The sequence below is a fragment of the Leptonychotes weddellii genome, chromosome X (genome assembly GCF_054177405.1).
Source record: "Leptonychotes weddellii isolate Sample4059 chromosome X, ASM5417740v2, whole genome shotgun sequence".
Classification (NCBI taxonomy): Eukaryota; Metazoa; Chordata; class Mammalia; order Carnivora; family Phocidae; genus Leptonychotes; species Leptonychotes weddellii.
Window position 1 is genome coordinate 93,730,033 of NC_138385.1, and position 20,302 is coordinate 93,750,334.

At 40.6% G+C, this 20,302-nt stretch overlaps 1 protein-coding gene across 4 annotated transcripts in view; it reads left to right on the forward strand.

Moving 5' to 3' along the window:
• Positions 1–8,398: 8,398 nt before the first annotated feature.
• SCML2 (Scm polycomb group protein like 2) overlaps positions 8,399–20,302 on the forward strand; it is a 95,655-nt gene continuing 83,751 nt past the window's right edge. For all 4 annotated transcript variants that reach the window (XM_006737936.3, XM_081809102.1, XM_081809101.1 and 1 more), the window contains exon 1: positions 8,399–8,486. The gene's annotated coding sequence lies outside the window, so the exon portion shown is untranslated. The remainder of the gene's footprint in view (positions 8,487–20,302) is intronic.

Below are 20,302 nucleotides of genomic sequence, written 5' to 3' on the forward strand. Positions count from 1 at the left end.
GAGCAGGAAACCCAACACGGGGCTCGATTCCAGGACCCTTAACTGACTGAGCCACCCAGGTGCTCCAAAAAGATTTTATTTTTAAATAATCTCTACACCTAATGGGGGGCTTGAACTCACAACCCTGAGATCAAGAGTCACATACTCCACTGACTGAGCCAGCCAGGCACCCCTAAACTTCTGTTGTTTTAATCCGATAAGTTTGTGGTAATTTGTCATAGCAGCAATAGAACAGTAATACAGTTATGTTATAAAGAGAGTCAACTTTTATTATTTTTAAAAGTTTTTTTTGAAAGAGAGGCTATGCACATGCACATGAGCAGGGGGGCGGGGAGGAGAGGGAGAGAGAATCCCAAGCAGACTCCACACTCAGCTCGGAGCACCGTGTGGGGCCCAATCTCATGACCCTGAGACAACATGACCTGAGCTGAAACCCAGAGTCAGATGCTTAACTGACTGAGCCACCCAGGTGCCCCTGAAGAGTCATCTTTTAGTGATAGACAACTAAATATTTACAAAATAAATGATACGATGTCTAGAATTTGTTTCAAAATAATAGGGGTCAGGGTAGATTACAGAGGGGTTTGGATGAGGCAGGACTGGCCATAATTGTGGGTGCTGAGTGATGGGTGCATAGGGTCCATTATACTACTCTACTTTTGTGTATTTATTTAATTTATTTTTATTTTTTATTTTTTTAAAGATTTTATTTATTTGACAGAGAGAGACACAGCGAGAGAGGGAACCCAAGCAGGGGGAGTGGGAGAGGGAGAAGCAGGCTTCCCGCTGAGCAGGGAGCCCGATGTGGAGCTCGATCCCAGGATCCTGGGATCACGACCTGAGCTGAAGGCAGACGCTTAATGACTGAGCCACCCAGGCACCCCTAATTTATTTATTTATTTATTTTTTAAAGATTTTATTTATTTATTTGAGAGAGCAAGAATGAGAGAGAGAGAGAGTACATGACAGGGGGAGGGTTAGAGGGAGAAGCAGGCTCCCCGCCGATCAGGGAGCCCGATGCGGGACTCGATCCAGGGACTCCAGGATCATGACCTGAGCCGAAGGCAGTCGCTTAACCAACTGAGCCACCCAGGCACCCTCCCCTAATTTATTTTTAAAAGATTTTATTTATTTATTTTAGAGGGAGAAAGAGCGCGAGTGGGGGGAGGGGCAGAGGGAGAGGAAGAGAGAGAATCTCAAGCAGGCTCCATGCCCAGTGAGGACAGGGCTCGATCTCATGACCCTGAGATTGTGACCTGAGCTGAAATCAAGAGTCGGACACTTAACTGACTGAGCCACCCAGGTGCCCCTTTATTTTTGAAGATTTTTTGGAAAGATTATTTATTTATTATTTATTTATTTGACAGAGAGATACAGAGAGAGAAGGAGGACAAGCAGGGGGAGTGGCAAGCAGAGGGAGAAGCAGACTCCCCACTGAGCAGGGAGCCCGATGTGGGACTCGATCCCAGGCGCCTGGGATCATGACCTGAGCCAAAGGCAGATGCTTAACCGACTGAGCCACCCAGGCACCCCTATTTTTGAAGATTTTATATTTAAGTAATCTCTACACCCAACAGGGGGCTCAAACTCACAGCCCTGAGATCAAGAGTTGCATGCTCTACTGATTGAGCCAGCCAGGCACCCCTACTTTTGTGTATTTAAAAAATTAAACACACATATACACATAAGAAAAAAAAATAGTTAAGTCTAAGTATTATGACTTAAAAGACTTCCGAAGACCTAGGTTGGTGAAATCCAAGCTGTACTAGGAGTGGTAACACAGCCAGAGTGCAAGTATTATTAGGACCAGTAGTGAGAGGGGCCATTTATCAGGGTGGCCCTGGGACTCAAGAAGACCTAAGGAGGCCAGCCCAGGAAAGATAAGGGATAGAAGGGGAATGAATGGTGTGAGGCCCCAGGGAAGTAGAAGAGGTAAACCAGCAAGGATAGCAGTATGCACAAAAGAACAGAACGAGTGAATTGAACCGGTCAAGGAGCAAAGGACATTGCATGCTTCACAGGGCAAAAAAATGCTGTGTGCTACCTCTTAGGCTCCCAGTCACCTTGGCCTTCAAGGGTGGGTAGGTGACCACTTCTAGCCACCATTTTTCCAGTTCTCTTGAACTCACACTCCCCTAATTATACCCTTCCTTTTGTCAGATACCATTGCCTGCTATATCCATTATTACCTGTGTTACTTTGCCTTTCAACTTTTCCAATCAATTTCTCTTGGTTGTTTGCTTTAGTTTTTACTTGTGTGTTTTTGGCAAGGCAGGGGCAAACAACAAACAAAACCCAACTGCGCAAATCTATGGAATACGTGCAATGCAAAGGGTCTCTAAATATTTGTCTCCCCAACTACCGTGTTGGTTTACAAATCTGTATTTAGAGAGCGGACCCAAAAGAGAAGGGTCAATAGTTTACCTACACAGTGCCTGGCACATGTATGAGGTGAAACCCGCCCTTGACTTTGAAGAAAGCAAAGCTTTCACTATCAAAATAATAAGTTTTAATATAACTGGAGGCCCAACTACTGCCTTAAAGAGAACTCATCATAAGGAAGAGGAGACAATAATTGTAAGAGAAATTACAGTGGCTTTAATCAAGAACAGCCTGTGGAAAAGAGAGGACAGCAAAATTGTCTGCAAGACTTGGTAAGTATGAGGGTGATGCTTCAACAACAGGGGTGAATCTTGGAGACATGCCATGAAGTGAAAGAAGCTAGATGCAAAAGAGGATGTACTGTTTAAGTCCATTGATAAGATATCCAAGAACAGGCAAAACTAATCTATAATGATAGAAGCCAGAATAATAGTTACTTGGTGGTGGAGGGTGTTCTTGACTGGGAGGATTTGTAAGATTTTCTGGGGTGCTGAAAATTATACCTTGATGTCTCTGAGTACATAGGTGCATACCTGTGTAAAACTTTTTTTTTCATACCTGTGTAAAACTTAATTGAGTTGTACATTTATGATTTGTGCACTTTATTGCATGTAGGTTAAAGTTCAGTTGGAAAAAAAAAAAGCCCAGGATAATACCATACTTGTTTTTTTTTATTAAAAAAAATTTTTTTTAAAGATTTTATTTATTAGAGAGAACACATGCGCACGCAAGAGAGCATGAGCCGGGGGAGGGGCAGAGGGAGAGGGAGAAGCAGACTCCCCGTTGAGCAGGGAGCCCAACACAGGACTGGATCCCAGGACCCTGGGATCATGACCTGAGCGGAAGGCAGAGGCTTAACTGACTGAGCCACCCAGGTGCCCTACACAGTGCCCTGAATATAAATTCTCAAAGGGCTTACAGAAATGTTTGAAGACCCTACCCTAACCTCTTAATTGGTCGGCTTGATATATGAAAAGAGAAGCATTTCAATAATGGTCCCAGCAGGAACAGAAAGTACAGTCACATGTGATTTTGAAGAGAATTGAATGAATTATTTACAGAGGTGTGGGGAGGTTTAAGGGAACTAACAAGGGATGCTGAAGTTGCCCAGGGATTAGGGAAAACTGGAAGCTGGAAGCTGTACCTGTTCCTCCCACTTACTGAAGACCCAGTGAGGACAACCCTGGAAAGGGAAGCCTTTGCCCAGAGCTGTCATGAAGCCGCTGCTACCGGCAGACGGAGATCCTAGGCAGGAAGTGCTTGGGAAAGAACTGCGCCCTCCCCTAACCCCCTGCCATATACGTGACTTCCATTACTCCTGATGGTACCTGCCATTGGCCAAACCAGCTGTAGAGAGTGATACGCTACTGAAGGTTAAGTCCTCTGGGGCACAGAATAAGGCAAAGAAGGGTAAAAATTCATGGGGTGGAGGATGACTCAAATGCAGAATAGCCAGCACAGAACGTGTAAAATCAAAATTAGTAAATGTTTTAATTAAATGTGCAAAGGACTTTCTGTCAGCTGACCAGCTACAGTTTCATTCATCTAGTTATACAATATTATATGGGGACATCTTAAAAAATGTTTACGATGAGGGGCACCCGGGCGGCTCAGTCGGTTAAGTGTCCAACTCTTGGTTTCAGCTCAGGTCATGATCTCAGGGTGGTGGGATCGGGCTCAGCGGGGAGTCTGCTTCTCTCCCTCTATGCCCCTCTGCCGCACCCTCTCTCTCTCAAATAAATAAATCTTTAAAAAAATAAAAATGTTTGATATGATGAAAGGTGTGATAAGAGACCCTACTTTTGAACATCTTAAAATCTCTGTGAGCACTCTCTCTCTCTCCTCTTTGGACTGGGTGTAAGATCCTGGAGTGTTGAATTTGTCTTAGACATTTTGGTATCCTCACCTCTAGCAGAGGCACATACAACAAGCATTCAAAAAATGTTTGGTGTTTGAATGAAGGACTGAGTGAATGTAATAATGGCCAAGTGTAGTTTATAATGTTCATTGAGTTTATGCCAGTTTTCACAGCATATAAAATACTTGACTTGGCCAAAGTCGGCTTAAATTTCATACATTTTGTTGGTAAAAGACTAATTTATGGGGGCACCTGGGTGGCTCAGTCGTTGAGCATCTGCCTTTGGCTCAGGTCATGATCCCAGGGTCCTGGGATCGAGCCCCACATCAGGCTCCCTGCTCGGCGGGGAGTCTGCTTCTCCCTCTCCCACTCCTTCTGCTTGTGTTCCTGCTCTCGCTCTCTCTTTCTCTGTCAAATAAATAAAATCTTTAAAAAAAAAACAGAAAAGACTAATTTATGTTTGTTTTTTTTTTTTAATGTGGGATCAGGATGCCTGGTTGGCTCAGTCGGTTGGGCGTCTGCCTTCAGCTCAGGTCATGATCCCAGGGCCCTGGGATTGAGTCCTGCGTTGGGCTCCTTGCTCAGCAGGGAGCCTGCTTCTCCCTCTGCCTGCAGCTCCCCCTGCTTGTGCTTGCTCTGTCTCTGTCTGACAAATAAATAAATAAAATCTTTTTTAAAAATGTGGAATCCATTAAGGAAAGGCCATGGTTTTGTTTTCTGATAGATTTGAATAGGACTTTCTCATCTGTGAAGTAAGTGTGACAGATTCTATTTACCTTAGTTTTAAAATGAAAAAAAGCTGAGGCATGGAAAGATTCTAAAGAAATCTAAGTAGTGGATGATAGAGTTGGAATTCAAGACAAGAGTTCAGACTTCCTGATAGAGCTTTGTCCTTTGACAAGACAGTCTTCTTGTTAGACTAGAGTCTCTCTTGATATTTTTCCAAGGAAGTTACTACTTCGCAGTTAGGAAAAGAGGTTTAATATAACCATCAACAGCAATACTAGAAACAGTTTATATCTTACTGATATGTGTTCTTGGTTTAATAGGGGAAAAAGGGCAATTTGTTAGAAACAAGGATCTGAAGATGTTTGTCAACTTAGTTACTATATTAATTTGTTATTTTGTACCTACTATATGGATTTTTTCCACTAAAGTGAAAATATGACTGGTGAGTTTACCAGGAATACCTCGGATCTCTAGCCTCTGCCAGGTTTAGTTAGGCTTCTGTGTTTTAGGGAGAAAGGGGTGCATGAAGTGGGAAAACTAGAGGGAGTCTTCACTAATCATCCTGAAACATTAACTTTACCTCTGCAAGTAATACCGTTTCAATACAGACGTGTGCTGATGGAAATCTAGATTAAATTTTGCTTATCTAGGAAAGAAGACCATCTTTTTATTCTGATGGACTAATATTCAATTCTAAAGAAAGGTACAAAAGGAAGTTATCAAACACACTTGCGACACAAGTATTTTGCATTGGATTGGGGCAGGGTGAGGATGACGTATCTTTTTTAAGGTTGTCACAGTTTCTGGGCTGAGTCAGAACTATAGGAGCAAATGGACAGAAACAAATCTGAGACTTGAAAAATAATCATGAAAATTTGGATTTTACCAGCCTTAGTTCTTATTCTTTCAGTTGAGGTAGTCTCCTTTTCATGTTTTTCAGGCAAAATTTTTTTTTAAAAGATTTTATTTATTTATTTGACAGAGAGAGACACAGCGAGAGAGGGAACGCAAGCAGGGGGAGCGGGAGAGGGAGAAGCAGGCTTCCCGCTGAGCAGGAAGCCCGATGTGGGACTCCATCTCAGGACACTGGGATCATGACCTGAGCTGAAGGTAGATGCTTAAAGACTGAGCCACCCAGGCGCCCCCAGGCAAAATTAATTGAATGTCATAATAGTAAGTATTCGTTCATCCATTCAGTCATTTAACAAATATTTAGCAAATTCCTACTATGTTCAAGGTGCTTCCATATGATGTAAAAGAAACAGTGATATTCTGACCTATGCTAACAGCATTAAAAAGCAGTCTCAAGTTTATTTTGGCAAAGCGGGAAAAGGAAAAGCAGAGTATAAGTACATAAAAGAATTATTATTAAATGCTTATACACAAAGTCTACGATGAAAATATATGATTCAGGACAGGGTAAAAGGGATAGGAAAGGTTTGGGTATATGTATGTTCAGAAGCTGATTCTGCCACTTATTTGCTATTTAATACTCTATTTCCTCATCTATAAATTGGGAATAAGGGCACCTACCTCATAACTACTTTGTGAAAGAATATGATGAAAATTGACAATTATGTATCTAAAGAGACTAGCAGGATTCTCAGCACATGGTAGCTGTCATCATTATCAATAACTCATATTTAATGTAACAGAGTCACACTTCTATAAATGCTTTCATGAACGTAGTTACTGATAAGATGTTCTAATATAGATAATGCGATGTATGTTTTTAGAGAAAGGGCTTCAGTAATTCCATATTAAAAACAGGAATATGGGAAGTAGATGAGGTGCCTGTCAGGCAATTTAACAATCAGAGTAGTATTTCTACAACTCGATAAAGAGTCCATAGATGTAAAAGATGTGTAAGTGACAACCCAAGTCTTTCTAATACAGAATGTAGAGATGAATTTCAAATATTTCCATTGCATCAAGATTAGAAAGACAATGGCCAGTAATTAAAAATTTCAGTCCCTGCATCCCTCCAAGCCCTGCTGTAGCCCCATACTAAGGGTCTGCTTAGATTTAACCTGTTAATTGAGGATACCTTTCTGGCTTTCGAAAACATTTTTGAACCTTCATCTTCGACCATTTCAACATTCTCTTCTACATGGTATATATTATACAATCGATATGGCCAAATCTCTCTTTAATATTTGCATAACAGTGGCCTAGGTTTTCTGTTTCGCTGTAAAGTTTTTATGAAATTTGCACTAATGTTTATTTCGGCAGTTTGATTTTGTGCCATTCCTCAATACCTAGATACAATAAAAACAACTTTAATTTGGCCTTCGTTTAATATTGCAAAGGTCCTGTATGAAAATAATTTCCGTATTGTGAAAAATGGATATATTCCGCGTTTTTTTGTTTGTTTTGTTTTTTAGTTTTAGGCTTCAATTTCCTAATTATGATTTTAAAAATACAGTATGCCCTATATACTAAGTTAAGGCGATCACAAATGAAAAACCTACATCCAGCTATTCAGAGTTGGAGAGAGAAGGCCTGCCAATGGGTTACTTTTCGCTAACACAGCACATTGTATTATTTTTCAAACAAAAGTTTTAAATCTGCTTATACCCAACCTCACAACGAGGGATGGGATGTTTTTCTCGGGTTTTCTGTTTGCTACATTTTGTGCGGGGAGACTCGTGGGCTGTTTCAGGGTTATTTTTACGACCGCCCCCTTCCCCTCGGTGCGACCTCCACCTGCACAACAGCTTGCCCCCGGGCGAGGAAGATACAGCAGAGGAGACCCCAAAATGCATTCTCGAGGACGCTCCCAAGCACTGTCAAACCAGTGAGCAAATTATTTTCCCCTCCGGGTTAACCTAGTCCCGTTAGCTCAAGCCTGGGTTTAGAGGAACAACTAAATTCAGAATGTGGAGCTGGAGGGGAATGCGTGGCAAAAACCCCTGGAAAAAAAAAAAAAACAACGTTTCAAGGAATATGCTGCAACCCGCGAAGGAGTGGCTTTGCTCAAGCTGCTCTAAAGAGTTGCATTTTCCTTGCTCATCGAACTTGCTTCAGTTCCTAGGCAAGCGCCTGCCTTTTCGGTGGCGTGACCAAAGAGTCAAAGGCGATGGCCAAGGGGAGCGAGTTCCCGCAATGGAACTTGACGCGGACCCCGGGGTCTCAGTTGGGGGCCCATCACAGTTTTGGGTGCTTGGGCTGCGACTGGCTTCTTTTTGGCGGGAGGGTAGATGGTGAGGGGGAGGATAGAGGAAAACTACCAAGGGCTTTCCTGGGCTTGCAGCGTCTCGTCGCCCGCCGCCGCTCACACTGCCTTCCGGCGGCGCCCCCAGCTCGGGCCCCGCACGCGGCAGCGGTCATAGGGCGTGCTTGCGGCGACCGCAGGGCACGCGGGCCAGCCGGGGCGGGGGCGGGGCGGTGGCGGCGGTTGCGGGGCATGCGCGGCTCCGCGCGCGGCTTCTCAAACATGGCGGCGGCGGTGTGAAGACCGGTACCGGCTCGCGGGACCAGTGTGACAATTTCGCTCCTTTCGCCGACGAGACCCGAGGTGCGTGGCGACTCTGGGCCCCGTGAGGAGCAGAGAGGCGGAGCCGTGGCATCCGGTCTCTGGTCGTTGTCCGAGGGCGGGCGGGTGGCCGGGAGCCCTCCGCTGCGCGTCCCGCGCGAGTAACGCCCCCTTACCGCTCCGCGGGGTCCGGCCTTAGCTCGGCCCCGCACCCCCGTGGCCCACCTTTGGCAGCCTCACCCCAGAGGCCAGGGCTCCCCTGCCCCACCTAGCGCCCTCCGCGACGCCCCACAGCTGCTTTTGCGCAGCCCCTCGCATTCCCCCGGGGCCCCTTCGCTGGTCACGGGCCCATCCCTTGCGCGGCGTTTGGTTGCCGTGTCGCTCTCTAGCCGCCCCCTGGCCCAAAGCACGGACAGCACCCTCCTGAGCATCCTCTTGCTGTGGGTGGAGCTGGGCTGGGGGGCCGAGCTGGGGCCCCGGGGCAGCGCCGGTGGGCGGTGGGGCTGAGGAGCAGTGATGACTTTGAGTGGTCTGGGCTGAAGCCCGCCCGGTTGCCTTCCGGGGAGTTGTGAGATAACTTTTGGAGTTTGGGAGGGAAACGTTAGCCCGGAAGGATGCGCCTGTGGCGGAGCGCGGGTTCGGTCCCGGTGCCAGGTGCCCATCGGACACGCGCCCCGGGGCTCTGGACGGTTGGGGAGGGGGGCACCGGTGGCTCGCCCGCCGGGGAGAAGTGGGGCGGGAGGGCGCGGCCCTCCTTGCGTGTGTGTGTGTGGCGGGGGGGCGGAGAGGGGAGTTCCAACTCTCCCGAGGAGCTGCAGGGCGGCCACTGTGCTCTCGCGGCGTGACCTGGTCTAGGGACCAGTGGTGCCTTTAAGGAACAGCGGTCTTGCTTTTTCCACCTGACTAGTGGTTGTGCTGCATCCTGGTGTAAATCGCCAAATCGCCAGAGAGCGAGCAGGCGAATTTAATAGATTTTGCACCTTGAGGTTATACATAGCTTTGAGGTCTGTAATTTGCCCCCTTCTCCGGCCCCCAAACGTTTGGCCAGCACCGGTAGTTACAAATCCCCGTTTAAGACTATTGATGTTTTTAAGGGTTGTAAAACATTTGTCATTCATTACCAAGTGTGATTATAATTTGAAATTAGCTTTTATGAATTATGTGTTAAGGTGACTTTAGGATATCTCTGGAAAGTGAGTGGATCTGTTAGTAGGGGGAAGGTAAGGCAGGGAAAGTGGATACTTTGATCATATGATTTACAAAATTATCAGGGATAGTTTTCTTTACCAAAACAACTGCGGATGCTGCTGCATTTTTAAGGCTCCCAGAGCTATTCATGTTTCTGTTTTGGGGAAACAGTATTATAAGATGTATATCATTTATGGAATACAACTTCCTATGACAAGCAATTGTATTATAACAATAGTTCATAGATTCATTTGATTCTTTTCAAAAGCAGTGCTTGGGAATGTTCTTCAGTAATCACTATTTTGCCTTTCTTGCCATTCTTTTTCTTAGGTACTCATTAAATAATGTATTTCCAGGGATGAATTTTTTTTTCTGTCTTTGGTTTTGTATATTTAATGGGAGGAAGGTGAAAATAAGCTTTTGGAAAAAAGTCCAGTTGGGACTTTGAGAAAGGAGTGAATTTATGAGCACTCACCTGATGCTTTGTATTTGTTTGGCTATAGTTTTATCCATAGTCTTCAAAACAATCTGAAAGATCTTTTCAAAAACTTAAACACATTTAAAACAGCTTTGGAACTTTTGAATGGATAGCATATATATCACACAACCTTATAAGCCTAAGGGTGTGTACCTGTTTCCTTTAGAGAACCTGATTTGTTTTGAAATTGTTTGGAAAAAAAAGATTAATGTAACTGAACTACATTATGTGTGAGGTTGCTTTAAAGCTAATGGTGTCATGATATTTACAAAAATCATTGGAGTCAGTCTTAAAGAGGTGGTATCAGTTTTTCTCATGAGGCAACTGGTCAGTCTTTTTGTTTCAATCAGTACATCTTTTTGAAGTGCCTGTGCTGTCTGTAGTATGGAATTTAGTTCAAGGTGCATTTACTTAGAGGCTGTGAATGTTGGCTTCTGGATGTTTAAGGCTGCCCATCAGTAATTTATTCCTGAAAATTTCCAAGTTATAGCTAAGAAAATCAATATGAATGTAAAACAAGTAGTTATTTTATTTCAAGGGCAAATTCAGGGAATCGGTGTTTTGTTTATAATTCTCTAAACAAAATTCTGGGTGTAACTGTGAATTATTTCTTACTTGGGTTGAAAGCTATACATTTTTATGAGATTATTTTCTAGGTCAGACAGATAAACATATGGATTAGGCTTGGGAAGAAAAATGAATTATTGGTATAAATTGAAATCTCTATGTGCTCTGGAGATTGAGGTTTTTTTTTTTTAATGCTAAACAACTTTGCTTCTATGACCAAGTAAGTAGTTTAGTTTGTAACTAAATATTAACTGACTCATAATTTAGAGCACTTTCTTTTTTCAAAATGTTTCAAAAATCTCTGAGCTAAAAAATAGTAAGGGTTATGGTGGCCAGCTATAAGCCAGATGTGACTCTCATTTTCTTTTGGGTTTGTTCCTTTTTAGCTGCCTGCCTGTTCCCCCCAGATGCTTCCTATCTCCCCTCTTCCTGCCCCCGTTCCCTTTGCTGTTGGTGTCTGTTTCCGCATCAGTGAAATGGTCAGGGTAATCCTGCGCTGCCTCACCGAGAAATAATTGATGATAGTGAAGTGCCTTGAAAAGGCTGAGTAAATACCAAGTCTTTTGAATGAAAATGACGTAGCCCCTTGTTCCATTTAAGGAAAATCCAAATCCCAGTTTTAGTTTGTGCTCTTGGTGGGGTGGGGGCAGAGGGAGGAGGAGGAAAATTTCACTTGAATATTTTATTGTCCCTCTCTTTGGGTTAATAGAAATGATTGTTGTACCTTTAGTAACTGGAACACTGGAGGATGCAAGGGATCCTCTGCTATTTGAGTTATTAGTTGCCTCTAAGTCTTTTTTTTTTTTTTTGCCAGGTTACCCTTTCCGCTCCCCTTTTCCCCTTTATGCCGGCTCTATTCTGGTTCCAGCTGTGAATGGAAATCTGAGGTCATTTTCTCTTTTAGTTCACCTCTCTGGGAGTTTCATTGTCTCCTCATAGTCATATTCCTGGTTTTTAGGATACACAAGATATGAACAAAGTGAGCTCTGCCAGCCATCAGTGTTAGAGCTGTGAGGCTGTGGTTGTGAATATAGGTCTGGCATTGCCAGGAGATGTTTTGTAGCTTGGAGTGAGCAAATCAAGCACCCCTAAGAATTTTAAGAACATTATTGATGTCTGAAAATTACTACATAATATCTTAGGATTTGAAGTGGTAGTTAATTTCAGGAACCAAAAACCTGGAAATTTTGAAAATGGCTGATGTTGATGATTTTGAAAGAAAAAGTTCACCCTTCCCTGGGTTGGGGTCTTAATATTTGTGATCCTTTTGTCTTAGGGAAATAGTTGAAAGAAACCACTGCTGTTTATCTTAGGTTAGAATGGGTTGGTATAATTTAGTGGTAAGTGTTCCAAGGCTCTAACTAGTTTGGGCTTTGGTTACTCGAAGTATAGAGATGCCTTTACTATAGTGATAACATCTCATTTTAAAAAAGATACAGAGGTGATGGTTCTTAAAGCCGGATAACTTAAAAAAAAATTTTAGAAGCCATCCAAGATTTGGAATGTGCATATATATATTCTTTGCTTTTTATGAGTAAGGCATTTTTGCTTGTTTTGTCTTTATGTTGTCTAAGTAAACCTTGGCCACCTTGGAAATAATAATAGGAGTGATTTTTATGCTAAATGGTTTCTACTAAACATATATCCCTAAACCTTCCCCTACTTTCATTTTTTGGGCATGTGGTGGAAAGGTTTTGACGTAAAAAATGAGGATATCTTGTTGCGTGAAAAGTGAAATATTTGAGAATCCTTTAAGCAGTTTATATGATGGTGCTGTTCCATTTAATTTCATACTCATCTCCCTAAGCTAGATGAATTTCTTATTTAACCAAGGAGAAAAAAAAAAAAGAATAAGCTTTTTTTATGAGTAAAGAGCTGGGAAGCATTTGAAGATAGCATTTGACTACCTACTACTTGTGACCTTTGTTTATGGCTGTGGCTCTGCCCCTTCCTAAGTTTATAGGAGCAAATTGTTGTAAGAGCGGAAAGAGAGTGCCCACCTTTTGTGGTAATGTGCCATTGTAAACTTCAGAAGGGGCAGATATATTGCAATTCTAGGGCATACCTTTAGGATACTTTCTTTTCTCAGGGAAAAGTTGGTGGGACTCTCTTTGCTTTTTGTCTTTAGAATACATATTTGATTTTTCTCACCCTCCGTTTCTCATAAGGATTAACTGGTGCAGAATTCCAGTCATAAACAGCTTCATTTGCTTGGTATGTACCTTGTAACTTTGACATGATCTTTTAAATTTAGTATGTGTATTGAGAGAGTTCTTATTTTCTTTATCATTTGGTCACTTTTCTCACCTTTCATCATTCTTAGTTTAAGATTTTGGTTATATATTTAAAGTTGTGATTGAATCACATGTGTTTTTTCTGTTATCTTGCTTCTCTGTACAGTTGTAAACATGTGCTTTTTGCTGTGAAACTGTTGTCTTTTTTCTTCCATTTGAAAGATTTAAAGTATTATTTGGAGTATTTCTCAATATACTTTAATGTTATTTGAAAAATATGATCAGTATTATCTTTATTTTTTATTGATTTGGTAGAGCTTCATAAATCTGTTCAAATGAAACACATTATCTTAGGTAGTTATTAAAAGAATTAAAATGCAGTACTCTATACTGGTAAGTACCTTTAAATATTGCTTTGTTTTAGATTAGAAACTCTGATTTGAGATTTTTTGGGGTTGAGATTTTGAGAGGTTCTAGAAATGCTTAAATGAATAATTTACTGACACCTGCCTCACGTTTTAAGTGTTGTCAGGGATGTTTAGTTTTCTGGTCACTTCAGACTGTGGTTTATTGCATGCTTTTCTGTAGTCTGTTGTCTAGCAGGGATTGTTGTTGTCATCATTTCCATTATTTCTTGTAGGGCTGGTGTTAGAAACCATAAATCTAGACTGCTGTGATAATAGGAACAGGCTGTAACCTGACCCAGTTCTTTTGTCAAAATGTCGCACCGAGAGCTGCCTGTAGTAAATTGACATGCCCTGCTATTAACTTCAGTCCTCCGCAAATGTCGGTGGGCAGCAGGTCTTTGGGCAATTAGCCTGTGGCTATGCTTTAAAACCTTAGGAATTTACAACTATAAACTGGGATCTTGGCAACCCTTGACTTGTCTATCATTTATCTGTTTTCTGACATAACATACTTAAGTAAATGCATAGCTTTCAGATAAATTATTTTAAAATTGCAAGTAATTATTTCAACTTGTAAGCTATAATTTTTGAGATAAATTAAAAATTCTTAAAAATAGTTATTTTCTTCTTGGGTTTGTTTTGATACAGAAAAAGATGAATTTCTAACTTTTTGGGGTAGATTTTACTAAAGCATAATTAAAATTGTTCCTCTAGAAACCTTAATTTCCTCCAGGAGGCTAGATTTGATAAATCCTCACTATCAAAAATGTTCATTCTTAATATTGATTATTCACAATTCAGAGATGGAATTTTAGTTTTAAAGGTAATTGCAACATTAGAATTCAGAGGTTTTTTTTCCTGATTACTTTTATAGATATATCAGAAAATGGGAAATTTGATTATTTACTTGAGTGAATTGAGTAGGTGTTTGTGCGATCCTTAAGTAATGAATCACGTCCAATTCCAACAAGTTATATATGGCTATATGATGGATATGTACATTTTTCCTATCCTCTATTAGGATGATCACTATTACCAGAAGCAAAAAAAAATTAAAAAAGTTAAAAGAGCCAGCTGCTCTTTGTCAAAGGAAAATATATAGCTATAATGTATTTCACTTAAATCAGTATTAGTTTTTGCATTTAGGTAGAAATGTGAAGTACTTTTTGCAACCAAAGTAAACTATTTTCAAGTCAAAATGAAAAACTTAAAGGTGCTATCTTAATGCAGTTAACTCAGGCTTCCCTATCATCCTCTTACATATTGACTGGGCAGCAAAGAAGACCTTTTTTGTTTGTTATTCAATTTTAAAAACAGTGTCTTTATAACAAGATAGACTAAAAAAGAAAAAAAAGTTCTACTTATGCTATTTCATTAATATTTTCTGGTGAATTATGTATGTGTATAACTTTATCACTTATTCCAACAGTTTCTTTAAAACTACCAGCAAGCATATCTGTGAACCTCTCCTGGCCTTGAAACTTCTTATAGTATTGATATACTCAAGGGAATATAATAAAATATTTATGCAACCAAGTTATTTTGTGTGTAGTAACAGTGTCTTTTCCTTTTTGTGTATGTGAATATTGGTTTAAAGCATGTGTTTTAGTTCTAATTGTAATGTGATTTGAATTTATAAACTGAATTCTGGTACAGCATATATTCCTAGCTGTTCTCCTCCCCCCCAAAAAAAACACTTAATAGTAGTGACCAATTTACACTGGGGGCCTGTCTTTTTGAGACCTCAAACATCCTAGAAATCAAATTCAGAGTAAAAAATTAAAGGTTTTTCAGATGTTGGGAAGGAGGATGATGTGAGGAGTAGGGGACTGTCTCAGATCTCACAGAATTTTTCTCCTTGGCCTGTTGACCTAGACTTGTGTAAATTAAACCATAGCAGATTGAACATTGCAGGAAGGAACAGAGAAGAACAACAATGACAGCCAGCCCCCTTCCCCCCCCAATATTTTTAAAACCACAGTGTCCTGGGACTATATGGTTTAGGTATAAGTAGCCAGTAGCATAGCAGATTACATTTACTCATTTAGCAAACATTTTAGGGGCCCTACATTATGAAAGACACTGTGGATAGACAATGGAGAATACAAAGATGAACCAGGCATAATACTGCCCCTAAAAGCTTATTTCCACCAGGGGAGATAAAACATGTACACAAACACAACAGAAGAAATTCTAGTAAAATGGTTAAGCATTCAAGGACCTATGTCCAATCTAACTGGGTGATCTTGTGCAGATCTTTGAGCCTCAATATTCTTAACTTTCAAAGGGACATTAATAACAGTAACAACCCTCCAGGCTTGTAATAGGCTTTAGATAGAAAAAATGTATATAAAGGCCCTAGTAGGGTACCAGACATTTAGCAAGAGTTCAGTAGGTGACAACTCATAGTATTTATTATTACCATTTTCATCACTATCATCATTAGACCCTAGGGACCATAATTTTTACTTTCTTATGCCTCATGGATCCACTCTATCCAAAGTGCATGGTGTGTCTCCTTTTCCCTTTCAAAGCATGGACAGTGTATTGAAACCCTGTCTTTTTGGAGTCTTAACAGACTTAGGTTTGAATCATTTTTCTTTCACTACCAGCTTTCTGATCTTCAAGGATCAGCAGAACTTGGTAATTGATAAGATACTGGACAAAGGAAGAAGAGAATCAAAGATGACTTCTAATTCAGAAAGATTGGGTATTAGTAATGCTTATTAAAAAAGGAAGCAGAGGAAGAGTCACTTATTTTGGAAGGCAAAAGAGTTTGATTTCTTTTTTTACTTTTTTTTTTTTTTAAAGATTTTATTTATTTGACAGAGAGAGACACAGTGAGAGAGGGATCACAAGCAGGGGGAGTGGGAGAGGGAGAAGCAGGCTCCTGGCTGAGCAGGGAGCCCGATGCGGGAATCGATCCCAGGACTCTGGGATCATAACCCGAGCCGAAGGCAGACGCTTAACGACTGAGCCACCCAGGTGCCCCAAGAGTTTGATTTCTTAAATATGTAATGTTTGAAGTAGTTGTGAGGCATTTAGACAGATGTTCAATTGGCTAGACTAGAAATTTTGGAGAGAGATTGAGACTAGAGATGCTGATGTAGGAGTCATCCACATAGGGATGTTGCATCACCATGGAATAGAATGAGATTCTAGACTCTAAAATTACTAGAATCTAGAGAAAGAGACTGACTAGAGAATAGAGAAGATCAATGGCTAGGACAGGAGGAGGAAGTAGACACAGAGGGATAATAGAGGTAGGACAATCAGAACCTGAGGCTTAGAAGAGAAGTGTCTGGAATGAGGGGTGACCTATCACTCCTGAAGTGTCAAGAGAATAAGGGCTGAAACACTGAAATGGGGTCTGATCCCTGGGAAGTAATTAGGGTTTTGGAAAGCAGTTGTGGGAAAAGAAGGAAGGTAGTGGTCAGATTGCAAAAAGTAAAGTATCCGAGCATCTCTTTTTGTTTTGAGTGTTGTTTTATTTATTACCAAAATCTTAGTTACCAGGAAAAGGTTAGTCTGGTAAATGTATAATATAGTAGAGAATCTTTTCTACACCGATAAAACTTTGATGTTGTCTCAATTTAAGGTCACTTTACTCTTTAAAAAAATGTGGATTTTAATATCTGCCAAATGGGGGAGGTTCAGCGAACAAGTCTAATAATAAATGCTTAAGTTTGGACATTATGTATTCATTCCCACCTATGGGACTTCTGTCTGGGAAGTATGCAGCAAATTTTGCTCTTGGTGCAGGAACAACCTTATCTTCTTCAGCTGTATTTTGTTTATTTTTATACCTTCTCAGGTTGAGATTCTATATAATTCCATCCATTTTATAACATCTGACCAATGGCTTAAAGTTGAAAAGGGCCCTGGGAGATTCCTTCCTTGTCAGACTTGTTAAGTTCCTGTCCTTGTCAAAATGTTTACCCTTATTGACTTTTCACATAGTGGTCTCTAATAAGAGACTCAAGGTGTATTACCTTACCTTCAAAACAAAACCAAAAAAAAAAAGAAAAATGGAAAAGTAAAACCAACAACCTGAAACAAACAAGTAATGGAAAGGCCCTGTAATCTTAGAATTATAGACCCATTAACTTGCCAAATAGTTCTTTAAAACTTTGTCTTTCTCAAAGAAGAAAAAAAACCCTAGAATTTTCTCCAGAATCACGTAAGATCAATGGGAATTTTAGGTTTAATAATTCTACTATTGGGGTGCCTGGATGGCTCAGTTGGTTAAGTGTCTGCCTTTAGCTTAGGTCATGATCCCAGGGTCCTGGGATCGAGCCCCACGTCGGGCTCCCTGCTCAGCAGGGAGCCTGCGTGTGTTCTCTCTCTCTCTGTCAAAAAAATAAATAAAATCTTTTGAAAATAAAAAAATAATTAATTAAAAAAAATAATTCCACTATTAATCATTGTTTAATCATACTGAGAAATGGCTGAAGACAATGCAGGGATTTTCAAAGCATTTGTTGATCTCTTCTCAGCTCTTAATTCTATAACAAATTACAGTCTTCAAAACAAATGGTTTTGTAAAAGGTCCCAGAATATCAATGCTTGTTCAAAGTTTGCTAGATACAGCAACTAGATTTAGTGTAGCTGTGGTATGTTGGTAAAGGAAATGTCAGTGTCAGACACTTATAAAATAGTGCTAACCAGGGGTGCCTGGGTGGCTCAGTTGGTTAAGCGTCTGCCTTCTGCTCAGGTCATGATCCCAGGACCCTGGGATGGAGCCCTGCATCCGGCTTCCTGCTCAGCAGGGTGTCTGTTTCTCCCTCTGCCCCTCCCCCCACTCATACTTGTGTGCTCTCTCTCTCTCTCTGAAATGAATAAATGAAATCTTTGAAAAAAAATAGTGCTATCCTAATACTTTTATTTTGGCTGATTTATATTTGAAAAAAAATTTTTTTTAGCACAGTGAAGTTGCTCCTTGTATGCATTTAGTGAAGCAACTTCTCTGTATGCTGGCAAAAACAAAACAAAGCTTTTAATTTTTTTTTCCTTGCCCAAATTTTCTCTCTCATGTAACATGGAGAGCTACTTTGGGAGTCTTATTTGAGTCTTTCTTAAAAGTGCTGAAGCAGTTCAAAGTATATTGAGAGCAAAATTAAGCTTTTCTGTTGTTTCCTGTGCAGACGACAACTGTGTGAGATGCGTTTTTATTTCTAAAAGAATGTTAGGCTCTTAATTTTTTCCAGAAAGACAGCAGCTGTGCTATCTTCATATCTGGTATGTAAGTCATATAGATATGTTCTTAGCTCCACGGCATATCTTTATTTGAGGCACTGGGAATTCAACTATGAGTTAATGCTAGCAGTATTTACCAGTAGATCATGGTCTGTTCCTTTGGCTTCTATAATCTCTACCTTTGTATTGTGACGAAAGATGTAGGTGAATTATAGTGTAATGCTGGGGCATTTTAAGACGGACAATAGAACTTTTATGTTTTCTCAAATTATACTCAAAGATAGTTTGTATTAAATTAACCAGCATTTCTTTACATCAAGATCTGTACATATTCCTCCTAGTACTCAGCCCTAGGAAAATGTTTATTTTTTCCATTGAATTTGTATTTTTATCTTGTGTGAAACTTACATAGACCAGAGAGAAATTAATCATTCAGGTTGAGTACTAATTTTTTTCCAACTAGTACATTTTTATTTGCTCTTTTTTTTTTTTTTTTTTAGGGGTGGGGAGGGGCAGAGGGAGGGAGAATCCCAAGCAGGCCCCACGCCCAGCGCAGAGCCCAATACAGGGCTGGATCTCACGACCCCGAGATCATGACCTGAGCCAAAATCAAGAGTTGGTTGCTTAACCAACTGAGCCACTCAGGCACCCCTGTTTGCTCTTTTTAATAATAAAAGCCCCATCCTTCTATAAGTATGTTTTTATACTGGAACTACTAATCCTTCTTAAAAATAGCATGGTATAGGACAAAACAATTATATAGAAATGGTGAAAAGTTTTGGTGATCAAACAATATTAAAAATGTTTGATAAATATGTCATAAACTTAAAAATTAACCCAATGCCCTAGTAAATGTATTTTCATCTAACTTGGTGTTTATCACTTTTTTTTTTAAGGGGCGGGGCAGAAGGAGAAGGAAAGAGAGAATCTTAGGCAGGCTCTACCCACAGTGTAGAACCTGATGCGGGGCTTGATCTCATGACCCAGAGATCCTGATCTGAGCTGAAATTCAGAGTTGGAAGCTTAACCTACTGAGCCACCCAGGTGCCCTGGTGTTTATCACTTTTTAGATTACAAAATAAGCACTAATTTTTCTCCTATTTTGAGTGTTAATCTTGAGAATAGTGGAGTTTTTCCTTAAGACATGAACTTTTTTTTTTTTAAGATTTTATTTATTTATTTGAGAGAGAGAGCACATGAGTGGAGAGAGGGAGAAGCAGACTCCCTGCTGAGCAGGGAGCCTGACGCAGGGCTCAACCCCAGGGCCCTGAGATCATGACCTGAGCTGAAGGCAGACGCTTCACCGACTGAGCCACCCAGGCGCCCCAAGGCATGAACTTTTAAAAGGCATTTATTATTGTCCAGTTTTTATTTTAGCTAAAAATATTGCCTTTATGAATTATCATATGGGCAGAATTTTATTAGAAGATTATTGATATATGGAATTTGGAAAGTGTATATTTAAAAGTGGTTCAAATGTATATTATATATGGATTTACGTATGTGATTTTTAACAATTGAAAGGATATATACCAGATGGTTAACAGCAGGTATTGCTTGATGGTAGGGTTATAGGTGATTTTTTCCCCCTTTTCTTATCTGTCTTATAATTAAAAAAATATATTTTTTTAAAAAAAGTAAGTTTAAGCATTCGCTTGATTTTACATCTAGTGCCTAGATTGAGAATTTACACATTTGTGTGGTGCCTGGATGGCTCAGTCAGTTGAGCATCCTACTCTTGATTTCAGAGGTTCCTCAGATTGAGTCCTGCATTGGGGTCCGCACTGG